At 48.0% G+C, this 18,184-nt stretch overlaps 1 long non-coding RNA gene across 2 annotated transcripts; it reads left to right on the top strand.

Annotated features, from left to right (window-relative positions):
• The first annotated feature begins 16,180 nt into the window (after nucleotides 1-16,180).
• Nucleotides 16,181-17,896, top strand: LOC123124995 (uncharacterized). Of its 2 annotated transcripts, XR_006461259.1 has the most exons (4): nucleotides 16,181-16,482; nucleotides 16,574-16,666; nucleotides 16,769-16,832; nucleotides 17,683-17,896. It is a non-coding gene; the product is annotated as an uncharacterized lncRNA (long non-coding RNA). The 2 variants fall into 2 exon arrangements; XR_006461258.1 differs by having other exon boundaries at nucleotides 16,181-16,666.
• The last annotated feature ends 288 nt before the right edge of the window (nucleotides 17,897-18,184 follow it).

Consider the following 18,184-nt stretch of genomic DNA (forward strand, 5'->3'; position numbering starts at 1 on the left):
ACACCAGAAATAAAAATTACATCCAGATCCGTAGATCACCTAGCGACGACTACAAGCACTGAAGCGAGCCGAAGGCGCGCCGCCGTCATCAGCCCTCCATCGCCGGAGTCGGGCACAACTTGTTGTAGTAGACAGTCGGGAAGTCGTCGTGCTAAGGCCCCATAGGACCAGCGCACCAGAATAGCAACCGCCGCCGATGAAGAATAACGTAGGTTGGAAGGATTCAACCCGAAGACACAAGAACGTAGACGAACAACGATGAGATCCGAGCAAATCCACAAAAGATAGATCCGCCGGAGACACACCTCCACACGCCCACCAACGATGCTAGATGCACCACTGGAGCGGGGGCTAGGCGGGGAGACCTTTATTCCATCTTCAGGGAGCCGCCGCCGTCTCGTCATCCTGAGCAGGACACAAACCCTAACAAGACAGGAAAAAACGACTGAAAACGGAGCCCTCCCGCCGGCCCTTGGCAGGATCCACCGTGCCCCAATGGCCCTAGGGCCACCAGAGACGAGGCGGACCTGCGGCGGCGCCGGCCCTATGGTTTTTTCTTTTGCCTTGGATATGCCCTTATCAGTGTTAGCTAAAGACTTATTAAGAGCCAAAGACCCACGTTTCGTGTGAAACACAGTGGAGGAGTTTAATCTAGGGACAATTACATTTGAGCCCTAGTTGTATCACACCCGTTTAATTTGCCCCCAAATTAAAAAAAACATTCTTTCTGTCCATGCTCGTTTGCTCTTCTTATGCTTTTGCCCTTCGACTATTTGACTGTCACTTTGAAAACTTCATAACAAATTGATGCTAACCCAAATGCAAATAAGATATCAAAATGTTCATAAAAACAACACATATATGTGCATGTCATTTGCATTCATGACAAAAGTGCTGCAAAGTCTCCATCTCAATTTGAGCTCATATGACCTCAGGATGAATAGAAAAATCCAAAAAATTTGATAAAAATGCAAAAAAATCTGAATCATTTTTGTGGCAAACATTGATGAATGGTTTGAGCTCTTATAAAGTTTCATTAGGGAATGACATTTGTGAAAGTCGTGGCAAAAAAATCAGCACTCCAAAATGTTTTTTTAGGATGACTACCCAAACTCCACAAAACTACATCACTTTGTGTATTCAGATAGCATCAGCGGGCGTAGCGCTACCGGCACGTCCACGGTCATCCTGCAGTCCCCCAGGCGTCTTGCTCTTGCAGGTAGTTCATGTGCTAGGCTATTCTGTTGTCTCTTGACTGACTTGATTTGGACAGAGACGAATGCCAACATTGCTTCCTTTATCTCACTGACTAACCAGAACCATTCCAATCGGTAGATATCGTTTCCTCTCAGCACATTCGCCATCACTGCATTGTCTGTTTCAATAATGATTGGTCCCATGTATAGCCTCGACAATTATTTCAGTCCAACCCAAACTGCCATTCCCTTGGCTTCTTCCACTGATTTGCATGTAGAAACTGAACACTGACGCAACCTTTCTGTCGGAAACGGGGCAGAGCTGGGCGGGTGCAGTTGCACGGAATAACATGGGGGCCGTATGCTACTCATCTAGCGAACAAAATGCTTATGTTTTGGAGCATCAATTTTGTTTTTTCACCATGACTTCCATGAATGTGATTCCCTGATGAAATTTGGCAATCACTCAAAACATTTGTCAATGTTTGCTATAAAAAAAATTAGAATTTTTTTGAATTTGTTTTCAATATTTTCGGATTTTACTGTTCATGCTGACATCATATGAGGTCAAACTGAGATGCGGACTTTCCAACACTTTTTTCAAGAATACAGATGACATGCACATATAGTGATGTTTTTTTTCAAACATTTCGATACCTTATTTGCATTTTCTAAGTTGGTATAAATTCATTATCAAGTTTTCAAAGTGACGGTCAAACGGTCAAAAGACAAAAACATAAGAGGAGGGAAAGAGCTTGGACACAAACGAGGGTTTTTAAAATTTAGGGGTAAATCAGACGAGTGTGACACAACTAGGAGCTCGAATGTAATTGTCCCTTTTATCTAATGACAATCAAAACCTGGTAGGACTTTTTTTCTGGACATCCTTAATGTTACTTGTTCTTTCCTGCCATGACCCACATAACGCTTATTTGCATTCCTGCAAGGCACAATCTTAGCTTAATCTTGGATTCCTCATATACTAGCAAACATGAACATGTTAGTAGCACCAATTAATATTCGATCATTTCTATCATCCAAATACGGATCCGAACCAACAGCTTCTATTTCCTGCAACCTCAATGCGCGTGCGTTGTTGGATTTTTTTTTTTCGAAACGGAGGCAAAAGATTTGCCTCATTCATTAAATAAGAGAGAAGTGTTTTAGAGTGTTACAAATGATCCGTATGCCCGGCATGGCAACTACTCGCGCACAAGAATACACCCCAGTTTTTTTGCTCCCGCGAGAACCCAAAGCTTGACGTCGTTGATGATAGCATGGAGAAGGACCGGAGGCGGTGCGCTCTTGTGTCGGAAGACCCGAGCATTACGCTCGTTCCAGATCGTCCAAGAGACTAGCATTGTAAGTGAGGCCAAGGCTTGTCAGTTTGGGTTTTGCAAGCAGGTTCGCTTTTCCCACCATTCCAAAACGGATCCATCCAAATGCCAAGAGGAGGTGTCCATGTGCGCTAGACCAAATTCAAGGATGACCGAGTTCCATAGCCTTATGGTGTAGCGGCATTTGTAGAAGAGGTGTGCACCCGTCTCGCCAACACGTTTGCAAAGCGGGCAAAGTCCACAGTTTTGCCAACCGCGCCGCTCCAATCTGTCGGCTGTCCAAATCCGGTCTTGGATAGCCAACCAAGCAAAAAACTTGATCTTAGGAGGGGCCCAAGCCTTCCAGATCATAAAGTCCATGGGCGAAAGTGTCAGTCCAAGAAACTGAGCCTTGTAGGCGGTGGCCGCGGAGTAGGACCCGTCGTTGGCGTGTTTCCAAATAATGTCATCGTCAGTTTGTTGATCCAAGTGTAGGTCATGCACAAGCATCCATAACGTGAAGAATTGGAGGATGTGGGCACCGGAGACGATGGTGTTGCGACCGATCTTAAGAATCCAAGCATCTCCATGGAGGGCCTCATGCACCTTCCAGTTCTTGCGCGTGGAGGCCTCATAAATCAAAGGGGCAATGTCCTTCGGTTTCCGCCCAAGAAGCCATGGGGAATCCAAAAAGGTGTTTTGGCACCGTTGCCCAAAATGATGGTCGTTGAGGCATAGAAGAAGTCCATGCCCTCCTCCGTGCAAGGGTTCCCAAGCCCCACCCAAAGCTTGTTGGCTCTTTCCATTCATACCATGGCCACCTAAGACGTAAGGCCCGAGCAAACTTGTCAGTGTCTAGAACCCCAAGGCCTCCATACTCCTTGGGGCGGCAAACCACCTTCCAATTCACTTTACATTTGGCACCAGTCGTCTTATCTGATCCAGACCAAAGGAAAGCCCTCTCCAATTTGTTGATGTTGTGAAGAGAGCGTGGTGGCACGATGAGAGGTGTGATGGCATACACTGCTTGGGAGGCAATAACCGATCTGACAAGTGTCGTGCGCCCGATGATGGTGATGTTTTGGCCGTCCCAGGTGGCAAGCTTGCCGGCCGCCTTGTCTTCAAGGTATTGGAAATCCACAGTCTTGAGCTGCCAGACCGAGAGTGGGAGCCCCGATATTTCACGGGGCTCCCCTGCGCAGGTGCTCCGGCACGAGCATCTTCGGCGGCTGGATCACGGCGGCCACCGGCCACCGCGAAGGTCTCGCCGTCCAGGCCGACCGTCTTGCGGGTCTCCCCGTTGAAGAGGTAGAACACGCCGTCGCTGTCGCAGTAGGTGATGCTGCTGACTTGGTCCAGCTCCGAGCACTCCACCGGGCTCCACAACCCGTCGATCGGCCGGCAGAAGTTGGCGCACAGGACTCCCTGGTCATCGGCGCCGACCGCTCGATCCCGATCATGACGCCGTGCGGCGACCGATCCCACGCCATGTCGCGGACGATGAATTCAAAGCCGAGCGAGGGTGGCAGCGTCGGTAGGCCGGCCGAGGCGCTGGTGAAGGGGTGCAGCAGCGTGGCCGAGAAGTCGCTGGTCACGGCCAGCGTCCAGCCAGCCTCGCGTTGAAGCGAAGAGGAAGTTGTTCCCGCGAGCGGCCGGCGCAGGGATGTTGGCGATGGTGTCATCGGCGAGTGACCAGACGCGGAGGTCCACACGGGTCTCGTATCAGGAAGTCATTTCGGAAGGCAGCAGGAGCAGCGGCAAGCCGAGCGCCAGGACGGGCACACGCAGCGGAAGCGCGCCAGGTCGGCGTGCTCGCTGATCCTGCCGGCGATCGCCGCCACGAGGTCCGCTGGCAGGTCGGACCAGCTCATCGTCATGTCCGTGCCGGCAGTGCCAAGGCGTCTTTTATGCATGGATTTATCGAACGTCCAAGGAGGCACCGTGTCTATGGCTCTATGCTCGTCTGACTTCGGATTTTGAGAGGGATGCAAAATGGGCCACCGGTCCTTTCACGACCTTATGTATTTTTTATGGAAAAAAAATATCAAACGCTTGTGCAATACCAAAGCAATGGGGTGCTGCTGCTGCATCACATTATTCAGGCGGCAACGGCCAATGGCCTGCTGCCGACACCGTCAATGGCGACATCATATTACGGGTGAGCCTCTATGTTGACGACACCGTCATTTTCGCCAACCCGGTGTGCGAGGAGATTTACATGATCCTCAACATCCTCGCAGCCTTTGGGGATGCTTCAGGCCTACATGCCAACTTGCTGAAGTCCACTACCTCACCAATTACGTGCGACGACATCAAACTCGACGATGTACTTCGAAGCTTCGGTGATGCCGGGTTTGGTTTCTCCTTGAAATACCTGGTGATGCCTATCACCATCAATAGGATCTGACATGCCCACCTTCAGTTTATCCTCAACCGAATCCGTGCTCCGGTGGCCGGATGGAAGGGTAAACTTTTTTTTCCGACAAAGGATGAATTTTATTGGCTTAAAATGAGGCATCAAGAGGATGCAAACATAGTGAGCACACCCGGTCTCTGCATAGCTAAAATGCACACAGCCAACACCAACACACGCACACAAGAACACGCCAGGAAATAGCAAAGTCATATAAGACCAAAGCTATGCGTAGGCGATGAAAAAAAATCAGAGCGATCAAATCCATAATAGGCAAACTACATCAATGACTGTATACGCACCAGTCATGTCACGAGGTTCTTCAACAGCAATGCCTTCAGAAAGGAAACGACGCCCAGTCGCCACCGTCACCGGATTCAACCATTTATGGTCAGAAGGATGGAAGGGTAAACTGATGTGTGTGGTTCGTCCTCACGCGGTCATGCTCGGTGTTATGCCGACATTCGCCCTCATGTCACCACAAAATGGTCTCCATGCATTGGCAAGGTGGTCGATGACTTCAACATTGTTACTTCTAGCTGTGATGATGTGTGGATGTTGAAAAAGGCAAAAATTTTGCATCATTTCAAAAAAAAAAGCAGGGCGAGCCGATCAAAGGTCTCCTTGTCAGTTAGTGGAAGGTCAAGAATGTCAACCAGGTGACGGATGCTAACCTGGGAATTGTGACAACCCCTACAAGATGTTAGTCTTAAGAATGTGTTTCTGTCTCCGTTATTTCTTATTTTGCGAGTAGTTCACTTGAGGTGTGTTTTATTGTGTTTGTCATATTAGGCTGGTCATAGTGGGGAGTAACTTAGACTAGTGTCATACATATGACACCAGTCTAAGTTACTACCTTCATAATGCAAAGTTACATAAAAGCAAGTATAATAAGCTTATGTAAGCAGGCTGTAAGGGTTAAAATATTATTTTTCTGCTGACATGGAGGGGAGAGAAGAGGAGAGAGAAGAGGAGAGAGAAGAGGAGTCGGCTACAGAATAAGAGCCAGCTGCAGCACGTGCTCCTAGGTACTATGTGAGAGTGAAATGTGGGCCATGTATTAATGAAGTAGCACATCTTTGTATCTTACTATTATACTTGAAGGCTACAAGGTTGGCTATAGATGACATGACAATGTCATATAGCCATCAGCTGGCTGTATTATTAACCATGCTCTAATAGTAGTATCATAGATGATTTCATTTATTAACTCGTAGGCTTATCTTGTCTTGGAAATCGCTATGTTATAGTAACATATTATATTACCACCTTTCATTAGTTACTTGCCACATAAGCAGAATTTTCTAGAAGTGCGCTATGTTATTAGCTAAGTTACTCCCACTATGGCTAGCCTTATGGCGAGTGTGGACGTGGCTCTCTGGGTATTTCGAGAGGGCTTCGCCTTGCTTTTATCGGTTTTCGTTCAGTTTTCATAATTAACTGGTCAACTATCTTCTTCTTAATTAATGAAAAAAACAAATCTTTTGCGTCGTTTCAAAAAAAACTAGGCAAACTGATTAGTGTATAGCACAATCTTGGCTTAATCTTGGACTGTTCTTCAGATAGCAAACACGTACAAATAGGGTCTGTCTATGTCACATCTAAATGTGACATAATATCTCACATCTAACATGATGTGACATTTTGTCTGTGGCTCCTTCATTGACAACTTTCTACAGCTGGTTCGTTTATTTCTTGTTTGATGGTTGTCCAGCCAAGTTTCCGAAGCTTGTTGGTTTGTAGCACACAGGAAAAGAAAATCCTAAGTGTGTTGTCAGTTAAGAAGGAATCGAACTCCCAAGCTCCAACTACTTAACGTGTGTCTTTCTAGCCACTAGAACAAATGGATGTTTGTGATAATTAATCAGCATGAATATTTAGGAACTCACCACATCGTCAGATTTGAAACCTTTTTGTACATCTATTAAAAAATTGTGAACAATTTATAGATGCAGACTATTTTTATAAAAAATGTGAACAATTTTTGTAGTTGTAAACATTTTTGAAAACACAAACAATTTTTGAAAACGTGAACAATTTAAAAATCTCAAAAAGTTTTTAAAATGCAATTAATTCTTTAAAATTTTGAATATTTTCTGAAACACTATCACTTTCCCAAAAACACGGATATTGTTTTTAATAGTTATGTCACATCTAAATATGACATCATCCCACGTATTGTCTCTTGTTTGTTTGTCCAAAAAAATCACAATAGCGGACGAGTGTGCCTGGGCCAATCCCTCCGCACTGGGATGTGGGCCGCAAGTGGTATTTTTGGTTGCTCAGGTTGCACACATAGCAGACGACAGCTCGCAAGTCGCAAAGCAACACAACTCGCACACTATAATCCAAGCAAGATAGTTTTAGGTTACTGTGTAATATGAGCTACAGTAGATTGATCTTGTCAAAACACATCACGATAAGAACTACTGACTATTCCTCTAAAAAGAAGAAAGGCTGTTTATTAAGTTTACTTGAAAGTTACTGTATAATAAAACTTATTTGCAAATTTAAAAATTGTTCGTTAATTAGGAATATGCAAATTTAAAATAGTTCACAGACTCAAAAAAAATAGCAAAGACAAAAAATATCATCAAACTAAAAGGAGTCCATGGATTTGGAAAAGATCATGATTTTTATTAAACACGAATTTGAAAAAACATAGTTCTTTAGATATCATGAATATTTTCTTAAATGTGGAGATGCTACTGGCCGACAACCCTTCTCCCATCCCGTATTGTAGTCTTTGTTGCTGGCATTCGTTTGCATGTTGAGGGATGGATTGGAGAAATATGGGTCAGCCCCTAGTTGTGTGTCGAGGGAGGACTTGCAACTGGGACAAAAATGTTCGAAGCCTAGTTGCGTGTCGAGGAAGGACTTGCAAATGAGACAAAAATGGGTTGGACTCAGTTGCGTATTGAGAATGAACTTGCAACTGGGACAAAATAGACGAGTCACCCAATTGCATGTCGGTGGTGGAGTTGCAGCCAGGGGGCCTACAAACATACGCATTCCCTCTCCCCCCGCCCCTTCTTAATTGTGAGTCGATGGTTGACTTGCAACTCAAGCAACTACACGGTCTCTAAGTCCACAGCTCTCGGAGAAAAATGATTTCTAGAATTTTATCTAAGTCCACGTAGAGAAGGGCCAATGCAAGCCCTGCCATCTCTCTTAACAATGGTGTACAAACACGGTCTCTAATTTTGATTTGATGGCGCTCTATAGAAGATCACTTTGCTTGTTGCAGCTTGTATGCTTAACATATAGGAATTCAGCTTTTTTTTTTGGAAAAGAAGGTTAAGACCTTCGGCCTCTGCATCAATCGATGCATACAACCATCTTTATTTATTATTCAACATAGGTTTAACATGAACATACATCAAGCCACCCGAAGTCACCACTCACACCTACAAAACTCGACAATGTGGAGTGCTCTCACCGCCCATATCTAAACCAGTGCCATCACCGATCCATCCACATAACGTATCGGAATACACATCCGGTGCAGCAGCCCTAAAGCGTACACCACATGCACACGTTTTAGACGCCGCCATCATCATCGAATCACTGACCCATCTTCAGGAGAGATCTACATCATCCTTGCCGGTCCGTCCATCCGTCGATGCCACCATGGCACCCAACGGCGCCACCGCCATCTTTCATCCGTCCAGACGCGAAGATTCTGGAAGATCTGTCGTGCGTAGCACCTGCCGACCAGGCATGACACATCGTAGCACCTGTCGGCCAGGCATGACTTGACATCTCCACCGAAAGCTCCGTGCAAGATGAAGCCGCTCCACCTCCTGCCTCTGTCTTCCAGCTCTGCTCCACAAACGATGCTCCCAAGAGAGAAAACGACACCGCAGTACCACCATCGTCCGATCTAGAAGACCAAATCCTAGGGTTTCCTCCGGAGCAGCACGAGTGGGGCAATAGTAGTTACACGATGATGCCTTCATCAAGGTAACGACGCAGAACACCGCCACCTGCCATCGGCTCGGTTTTCACCGGCAACTATGTCTTCCTGACTCACAGGCGGAACTAGATGGCGGATCTCGAGATCTGACCATCCAACCTCAGGACGACCACCTTCGACGGAGGGGATGGCCACCACTGCCAGCGGCACCGGTCAGATCAGATCTGACCGGAGGCGCCGCCGACCAGTTAACCATGGCCACATCCTTCTGATCCGCCCTCCCCACGAAGCCGCCGGTGCAGAGCTAAACCACCGGGAAAGACGAAGACCGAAGGGCGATCCCGCGCCGCTGGTCCCTCCAGACCGCGGGGCTGCAGCCTAATCCCCGCCGTCCCCATCACCGGCGGCGCCTGGGCTTAGCCGACGTATGTCTCTAGGGACGACGAGGTGGAGGAGAGGGGGGAGGGGGCGGCAGCCAGGGTGCTGGGGTTGGCCCCCTGGTCTCCCTGAAAGGAGCGACACGAGGGAGCCCTGGGAGCGATACCGGAATTCAGCTTTATAGAAGCCCAACTGTAGAAACATAAAACCATAGAGTTAGTAACTCATAGCTGAATAAGAAAGAATCTCACTGGAAGGGGTGTCTAGATTGTCCTTCTCTTTGTAATAATAATAAAGCTTGTTTTACTGTCTTAAATCTGGCAATTGTTTGTCAAGAAACTGTTTTGATGGTTGAGGCTTCACATTTTAATCAGCGGATGCTCTTTTTTCTTCGTGAGAGTGATACTTGAAATGATTTTGCTCCTCGCAATAGAGGCGGGGTATCATCCAACCAATTCACATGTATTTCCAACCTTTAACTAAGCACGATAGGCTGAATTAGGTCACCTCCATTTCTGCAATATCAGAAGCATCCAAGTGCTCAGCTTGATCATAAGCGCCATCGTTATTAGAATCCGCCTGCATTTCATACGATTGCAACAAAACAGCAATGTCTGGTTGGAGAGATAGAATGGGGCAAATTTGATCGAGCTCATCTCTTAATTAGAAATGGTGAGATAGAATGATAGCACAAACAGTTAACAAGTACTCACAAGCATAACAAAATCAACACCCCTGCTGATTCTCAGCAAGCTGATTGATAATTCAATAATCATAACATGCACAAATTTCGTTTTACATCAAGATTAGACAAATAGGGTCTCCACTACAGCATTAGGGCATTTCTAACCGATCCCCTAAAAGTTAGTGGAGTATCCGGTGGAGTAAAGTTAGTGGAGTAAATTTTTACTCCACTAACGATGGCCGCACCTAGCTGATCCCCTATAGTTAGTGGAGTAACAATAAAATTGTGTAGATTTTGTGTCCTAGCCGCATGAACTTCAAGCACTACACAATACATATCTTAAAAATATTCAAATTAAAACATTTATAGCCAAAGTTTCATCATAGCGTTTTTCAAATTAAAACATGCGAAGTTCACCCAAAAGACATCACTTGAAACACAATGTTTGATCCAAAATCGTCACAAACATAACATGTATATGTTGTGGATCGAGCCAACCAATGGCATGCACCACCCCATCGGCCACCACCACTCAAACGAGATCCTCAGCGAAGAAATTAACTCCACCATCCACTCGGCCACACCATCGCCATCCTCTCGGTCACCACCATCAACACCACCATCCCCTCGGCCACTACCGTCAACACCATCATCGCCACCACCCCCTCGCCCACCATGGTCAACACACCCCCTCGGCCACCACCATCACCGCCACCTCCCCCTCGGCTACCACCAACATTCCGAAGAGAGGTTTGATTCGTTCAGATCATTGCATCCATGGAGATCGCGTACCAAGCATCACAAAGAGCAATATCCTCCTTTTGGTGGGTGCGGCACCTTGGCACCTTCGAGCTTGCTTCAGTCACCTCCAAAACCTCCTCTTCCTCTGCCACCACCTCTTCGGTCTCTTCCTCCTCGCTCTCCTCCTCTTCCCCGGTCACCTCTTGCTCCATGTCTTGGGCCGCCTCCAAATGATCCCAAAACGAGTCGTAGTTGAGCTCATCAAGTCCAACGGCCGCCGAGGACTCCAAAGACGCGAGGAATTCGGCCGTGTTCATCTCCGCACTACGACAACAAAGCAAACAACATCACCATCGCCCATTAACAATCACTACCAGACACCGACAAGATGCGAGATTCTTCTTTACCTTGTAGGCATTTCATCGAGCACTTGGCAGCTGCGATGCTTGTTTGCTAGCTGTGGCCGCCACCCACGCTGGAGTAGTGGCCGTAGGGGTCGCCGGAGTAGCTGCACGAGGTGCCGGCCTAGGATCAGGCGTTGTTGTGGCCTTCTTCTTCGCGGTCGCCTCGGCAAGCGCCACCGCTACCGCTGTCGGCTTTCGAGCTCATTTGGCTCCGGCGGGAGCGGCGAGGGGGAGGGGGCATTGTCGGAGATGCGGCGGCCACCCCGGAGGCCATTGGAGCGGTTGGAGGAGGAGCTTGAACCTGGTGGGTTTTTGTCATCCCCAAACTCTTCTTCGGCGCAGGCGGCGGCACATGGGTGATTTCCGGCGGCGGTGGCCGAAGGGGCGAGGGAAGGGTCCGAGCTATCCACTCCAGCTGGAGGGACAGTCATCGATGGCGGTAGTGGGGCATGGTGGCTACGACGGCGGGCCGAGAGACAGTACGGCGCGGGGGCAAGGGGGGAGAAGGAGAGGCGCCGATTTTACTCGGGTGCGGCGGAGTGAGTATATTTAGGGAGATCTGTGGGGATGTTGGGAGTTGAAGTAAAAATTTCACTCCACTACGCCGGTTAGGGGATCGGCTAGGTGCGGAGTATAACCGAATTTTTACTCCCTTATAACCTTTTAGGGGATCGGTTAGAAATGCCCTTACATAGATAGCGTGAGTAGTTGCATTCCTTGGGATGATCTGCACATGCAACAACTTTATATGATGATCTGCATATGTCGAATCCGGGGCGAGATCCTGGCTTACGGCGGCCTTAGGCGGCACGATGGAGGCGCTGCGGCAAGGGGGCTACGAGATCCGAGCGCGCTCATCGGGTGGACGGCGGCGCCGCGTCCTGGGGCGAGGGGTGGCCCTCGGCGTCGCGTGGTGGGCGGGAGCAGCGACGCGAGATGACGGGAGGCTGTCATCTGGAAGCACGACTTGGTCGAGGGAGAGTGAGGGGCAGAAGTCGCGTTTGCGGGCTGGAGAAAACCGGGCGGAATGAGGTCTGGGGAGAGGTAGACGACGTAATTAGACCATCTCCAAATGCAAATTTGTTTGAAGATGTGAAAATTTTATATCTTCATAAAAAGTGCATTTTACATCTTCAAAAAAGAGACAACACCAGTAGATGATGTAAAGTGGTGATGTAAAAGTGCAACTCCAACACATGATGCGAATGAAGATGTAAAACTAGTTGAACTACTACTTCATTCAAACATAAAAATTCAAACATGCTCAAACATAGTTCTAGTTAAAACATAAATTAAACATAGTTCTAATGAACACATAAAACTACTCCTTGTCAGAGCTCTTGAACTGCTCCCAGAACTCATCCTTGTCCGGGTCATCGCACCCCTCGTCCTCCTTCTCCGAATCACCCCAGTCCTTCGACTTAGACTCGACAAGGATCACCGTCGAGAGGCTGGCTTCGTCCTCCTTCTTCACCTCCTTCTTCTTCTGCTCGGCGTCGCACTTCCAGAAGAACTCCAGCTCGGCCTGAGCATACTCCGGATGCTCCTACACGAACCTCGCCATCGCCGCCTCATCGCTATCGCCAGGACCAACGACAATGGCCGGCCACTTCTTCGTCTTCTTCTTCGGTATCTCGTCCATCCAAATGCCCTATGGCACGAGCATATCCGCATCCGCCCGGGTCTCGATCTCTGGGAAGTTGAGGTCCGTCTTCGGCCTTCCAGCATGCCACACCGCCATGTCATAGGCACGCATGCCCTGTGGACGATGGGGTAGGTGCCGAGCCAGAAGCGGCGGCCGGCGTCGGAGAACTCGACGCCGAAGTGGCCAGATGGCTTCGCTCGCACACCGAAGAACCCCATCTTGCTCTTCGGGACCTTGTTCTGCGGCATGACGGCGTCGGGGTGGCGGCGGACAAATCAGGGCGGGCGGCGGCGGTGGAACCCGGTGTTGGGAGAGGCGGCCGTGTGGGGCTGCGGCGACAGGGATGAATCGAATGGCGGACAAGGCGAGAACACGGCAGAAAAATGTCCACTGATTCACGGCGTGCGGCAGCGGCCGGCGATCGAAACGCGGCGAAACCGGCGGCGGGGGTGGTGGAGGGGGCGAATCTGGCGCGGGTCAACCGCGGAGGGGTGCGGCGGGCGGGCGGGCGGGCGGGCGGCGGCGGCAGGAGGAAGAAAATGGGGTTGGGGGAGGAAAGGGAAACATCGGTAGTCAGTTGGCGCGCGGCTGGCGTTTTTACATCTCATTAGGTGGAGATGTATATTTGCATCGCGAGGTGTTGTATTTTACATCTCTGTGAGGCGACGATGTATTTTTTTTGCATCTACATCATCTGTTGGAGAGGGGGTTTTTGAGCCTCGGATATGCGAATTTGCATCTACATCTTCTATTGAAAATGCTCTTACAGTGTAGTGCAGGGATGTTTGTCTTTGTTGTAAAAAAACTCATGCTGGGCGCCGGCTGACCGGCACAAATTTCGGACGGCCGGCTAGCAGCCATTCGATTTGAGCTGGGAGGGCCGCACGATCTATATCTTCTCCTTCCTCCCGCATGCCCCTCCGCGCCCCGCGCCACGACCCCGCGCTCGTCGTGCTCGCCCTGATGGCCGTGCTCGTCGTGCTCGTCGTGGCCCCCCCCTGAACAAGAGCTCACAACCATCGCTGTGGAATGCACCACGCAGACATACGAGTTCCAGCGACGAGCGCGTCGGTTGCAACATTTGTGGGGGATGGAGGAGGAGGCGGCCATGTCCGTGAGCATTGGGCGAGAGGAGGAGAGAGCACGACCATGACGGCGGGCATCATAAGAGAGGAGGAGGCGGCCATGGCAGCGAGCATCGGGTGAGAGGAGGAGAGAAAGCGGGCATGGCGGCGAGCATCGGAGAGGAGCGTGGTCATGGCGGAGCGCATCAGGGAGATAGAATACTACGCGAGAGGGGAAAAGGAAGATAAGAAGGGGAGAAGGGATGTGTGTTGGCCCTCAAGTACGCGTGGCGCCCTCGCGTTGATGGGTGTAACGTGGCGTGTGTGAGCGAGCGACGCGACTTCGGCCAGTCGGTCATATGGAAACATTTAACAAAAAATACAGTGCTATTGAACAAATAAACACTACGTACACAACAAGCAGGCTACAATACGAAGGTCATACGTTCATAACCTTTCTCTGCATACAGAATAAACAGAGTACGAAGTGATAAATGTTGGGTCAACCATGTTTGCATTGTTACTCATGATGCTCCAGGAGGAAAAATGTTAGGCCTCGTGATGCGTGTCATCAGCAATACCTAATACTACATACAAGAGGAGTACGAAGTGATAACATGTTGGGTCACCCATGTTTTCATTGTTACCCATCATGCTCCAGGAGGAAAAACGTTAGGCCTCGTGATGCGTACGTAGTCACGCCAATCCCTAATACTGTACTACATACAAGAGGAGTACGGAACACAAGCAGATTATCAAGTGGCAACATCTTGGGTCAAGTAGCTGTTGCTGTTACTAGTCCTGCTCCAGGTGATAGAGACGGCGGGGAGGGAAAAAGCTGGGCAGTTGGGTCGCCTGGTGCTCCGTGGTCCGCGCGAAGCCCACGGCTGCAGAATGGCCAAGGCCCGGCAGCCTCCATCTCTGATGTTGCACAACTTCCTCCTTGGTGTAAACTCTTCCAGATGGATTGACGAACCTGTCATTGACGATCGACGGCGTCCACCCGTGAACCAGCTGGCTTCGGCCGACGTTCAAGAAGACAGCACCTCTGGCATCGTCATGAGTCGGAAGAATAGCAGTGGGCTGGCCAGTAACATGTCTCCGGGCCCATTCATCGGGTGTCACTCCAAGAATGTGCAGACAGATGCTCCATAGGAAACGATCCCTCTTCACAGCTTCGAGCCAATGCTGATCATCCTGACCTAGAATACTGGCCATGTATTCCAAAGCACTCCTTCTGGCTGAAAACTTGAATCGATCCTTGTCGTCCTTGCTATTACGGAACAGGAAGAGGAACCTCCTCGCCAGATGATCGATGTGATAGATGTAGGAAGCATAGGCTGTTGCGGGGAGGAGGCAGGGATTGTAGACAACAACTTGCTCCATTTGTTCAGTTAACCTGGGCGACCTCATGAGATCCACCATCAGCTGGTAGTCTTTTGGCCGCCGAGCCGTCGGCTGGTGACTGGTGGCCATGTCTTCAAGGAGATCGCCGAGGCCAATGTAAGTAAGTCCTCTGGTCGCGTCCGTCAATCCTCTGTACGTCCTTCCAATAGGCCGTGCTAGGTATGCCTCGTTGTACCTTTGGTGAACCAACACGTTGCTCTTGCTGTAAGACTCAGCGACAGTGCATCCCTTCCTCAGGTTCACTTCTCCTATCCTGGCCAGGGAGTGTATAAGCTGCTGCCACCGTTTGCTGAGTAAACAAGCTGCTTCACTGTTGGGGATGAGGGGATGGTTGAGCAGCTGGTCAAACATGGGGTACTTGACAGCAAAGTCTTCAAGTGGAATCAGCTCAGAATGCATTGACTCCGGTAGCGTGCCCAACCTGCAACGCGATTGGTGCAAACAACACAGACTTGGTTAAATCACGGGACACTAGCTAGCTCGTGATGGGCATCTCTTTAATTAGTTAGGCTAAGCTAGAATACTGAGGTATAGTACTACTTACATGATTTGCTGACGAGGAGCGATAATGCAGTCTTGATCTAGGTTGGAAATGTCAGCGCCAGCTTTCAGGAGGCAAGCAAGAGACCCATAACCTCTGACGTTTGTCCTGGAGCCCCAACGAACGACAGCCCCCCCCCATCAGCTTGATAACACCATTCCGAGCCATCTGATCTGCATGGTGATTGCAAAAGTAAAAAAAAGAGGTGAGAAAACAGCATGTGACATCTCTATCCATACTTATATACTCTTTTTATAAAAAAAATACTTAGAAGAAGAAGATGAAGAAATGTTGAATCAAATTAAAATATATAATAATAATAATAAAATATATACAGAAGAAGAAGAAGAAGAAAAGAAAAACGTAACGTTCCGGCTGCTGTTTGTTCGTCCGCCCTTCTCACGGCACGGGCACGGTCCAGCTTCCATTTCCTTCGTCCCTACCGATTGGACCCACTCCCACAGTCCACCCGCAGAACCAAAAAAGAAAAGAAAAAATATGTCGCTCGCTTAGGCTTAGGGTTGCTCCCTTCCCTGGCCGCCGCCACCAGCCCAATCTCCGGCCGCCGCCCTCTCCGGTGCATGGACCGGAATCCCTCCCTCCGCGTCCCCCAGCCCACCACCACCAGCTCTCTCCTCATCGTGAGCCCCTCCCCCAGCACCCCGGCAGAGATCATCCAGCCACCGACATGCCGGAGTCCCTGCCGGCCGCCACCGAGATGGCGAGAAGATTGCTCTGTTTCCTTCACAAAAATCAAGAGGAAATCGTTGGCTACTGTAATCCTGCTACACAATATTCAGTTAGCTAGATGTTTGCTTTTCTTCAGTTTCGTCAGAATAAGCAGCTGGTAGCTTTTGTTTTTGCTAGAGCAAAACGTTGCAGTTAGTTGCAGGAAGCACCAAAATCTCTTGTGTTCGTTTCCTTCCTGTGATCGACGGAGAGAAATGAGACAGAAGCTAGGTATCTGAACCATCAGAAATCTATATAGCCAAAGAGAAATTTCTGTACTGAACACTTCCTAGATAAAACATGACTGAAAATAATTATAACTCCGTGATGCAGTTGTACTGACTGGTCTGAAGGTAATTGTAGCGGAGGAACCAAGGGAGCATCGACTGGTCTGAAGGTAATCATCCCGGGCACTATTGATGTTACTGAAGCTAGCTCTATGATTTTCTCGGTTACTAAGTTATATATGGCATGATGCCAAGAGGTGATACTGGGCGGTACTAGTACTAGTGCAGAAGTAGGATCAGATTTTGTTGCATGATGCCAAGATGTGACACTGACACTAAATCGTACTAGTACTAGTCTAAAAGCAAGGTCATATGCGTGTGGATGTGGCTGTTATTATTCTTGAATGTAGAGACATCAGGTTATTAAACATGGTAGTTCAAATTAGTATATGAGTGTGCTGTCGTTTAACCAGAGGGATTGTTCAGTTGGTATATAAATGAAATTGCTTCCAGATCTGTATCGAGCATTGCAACTTGCAAGACTAAATAAGTTTTGGATCAGCAGATTTATAACTTTGTAATGCAGAGAAAAAAGTTGTTCTGTTCCCCCCACAAAAAATGAAAAAAATTGTATTATCTATTTACTTCACAATAGTTTTTTCTTGGAATCTCCTGGTATGCAGCTTGCTATCTATTTTATATTGCTCTGCATATATTATGATATTATAATTTATATTGCTTTGATTCCTCCATTTGCTACAGGAACCGAATTGTGTACCTAATTAAACAGTTAATGATTTATCTTCTGCTATATGTTTCTAGGATGTGGACTTACGCATAGACGTACAAACATGCTATATATTGAATTTTTTTAAGGTCTATTTATTGAATTGTTGCTTTGATTATTATCTGGATTTATGCCTACTTGTAGTCTGGACTTTGGTAGATGTGGTCCATTTTTCTAGCATTAGCGAAGTGAATTACTGAACTATTGGTTGCTGTGTATTTCAATATTTGTAGGATGTCTGAGAGAAATGCAACATCGGCATTGCAGGAGGAGAATGTCTTAAGAGAAAGTCAGATGATGTGGGATGAGACTATGGGAGTCTAGCTGATGCTTCCAACAAGGATAAAGTGAAGTGTATTTTCTGTAACCATGTGAGCACTGGAGGTGTTACCAACTCTCCTGGTAACAGTATGATGTGTATGCTATGTGTGTTCAATGTTCCACTTCCATTGTTTCCTACAGAATTTTATTGTGTGGCTTGAATTTTTTTCTTCATGAAGATATAACAAGAACAATAAAGAGCGGTAATTGTAACAGGTTAGGACCAAGCATTTCCTAAAGATGTGTAATTAATACATTTGTTGTTAAACAACAAACATACATTCCCCATTCCAACTAGTAAAAACCCAGAAAAGTACCAACTTCTTCTTTTTTCTCGTTAACTATTGCGTAAATAAGATGGGATAATAAAGACGCCACAACATTCCTATCTAATCTTTCCACCACCTTGATTTC

The sequence above is a fragment of the Triticum aestivum genome, chromosome 5D (genome assembly GCF_018294505.1).
Source record: "Triticum aestivum cultivar Chinese Spring chromosome 5D, IWGSC CS RefSeq v2.1, whole genome shotgun sequence".
Lineage (NCBI taxonomy): Eukaryota > Viridiplantae > Streptophyta > Magnoliopsida > Poales > Poaceae > Triticum > Triticum aestivum.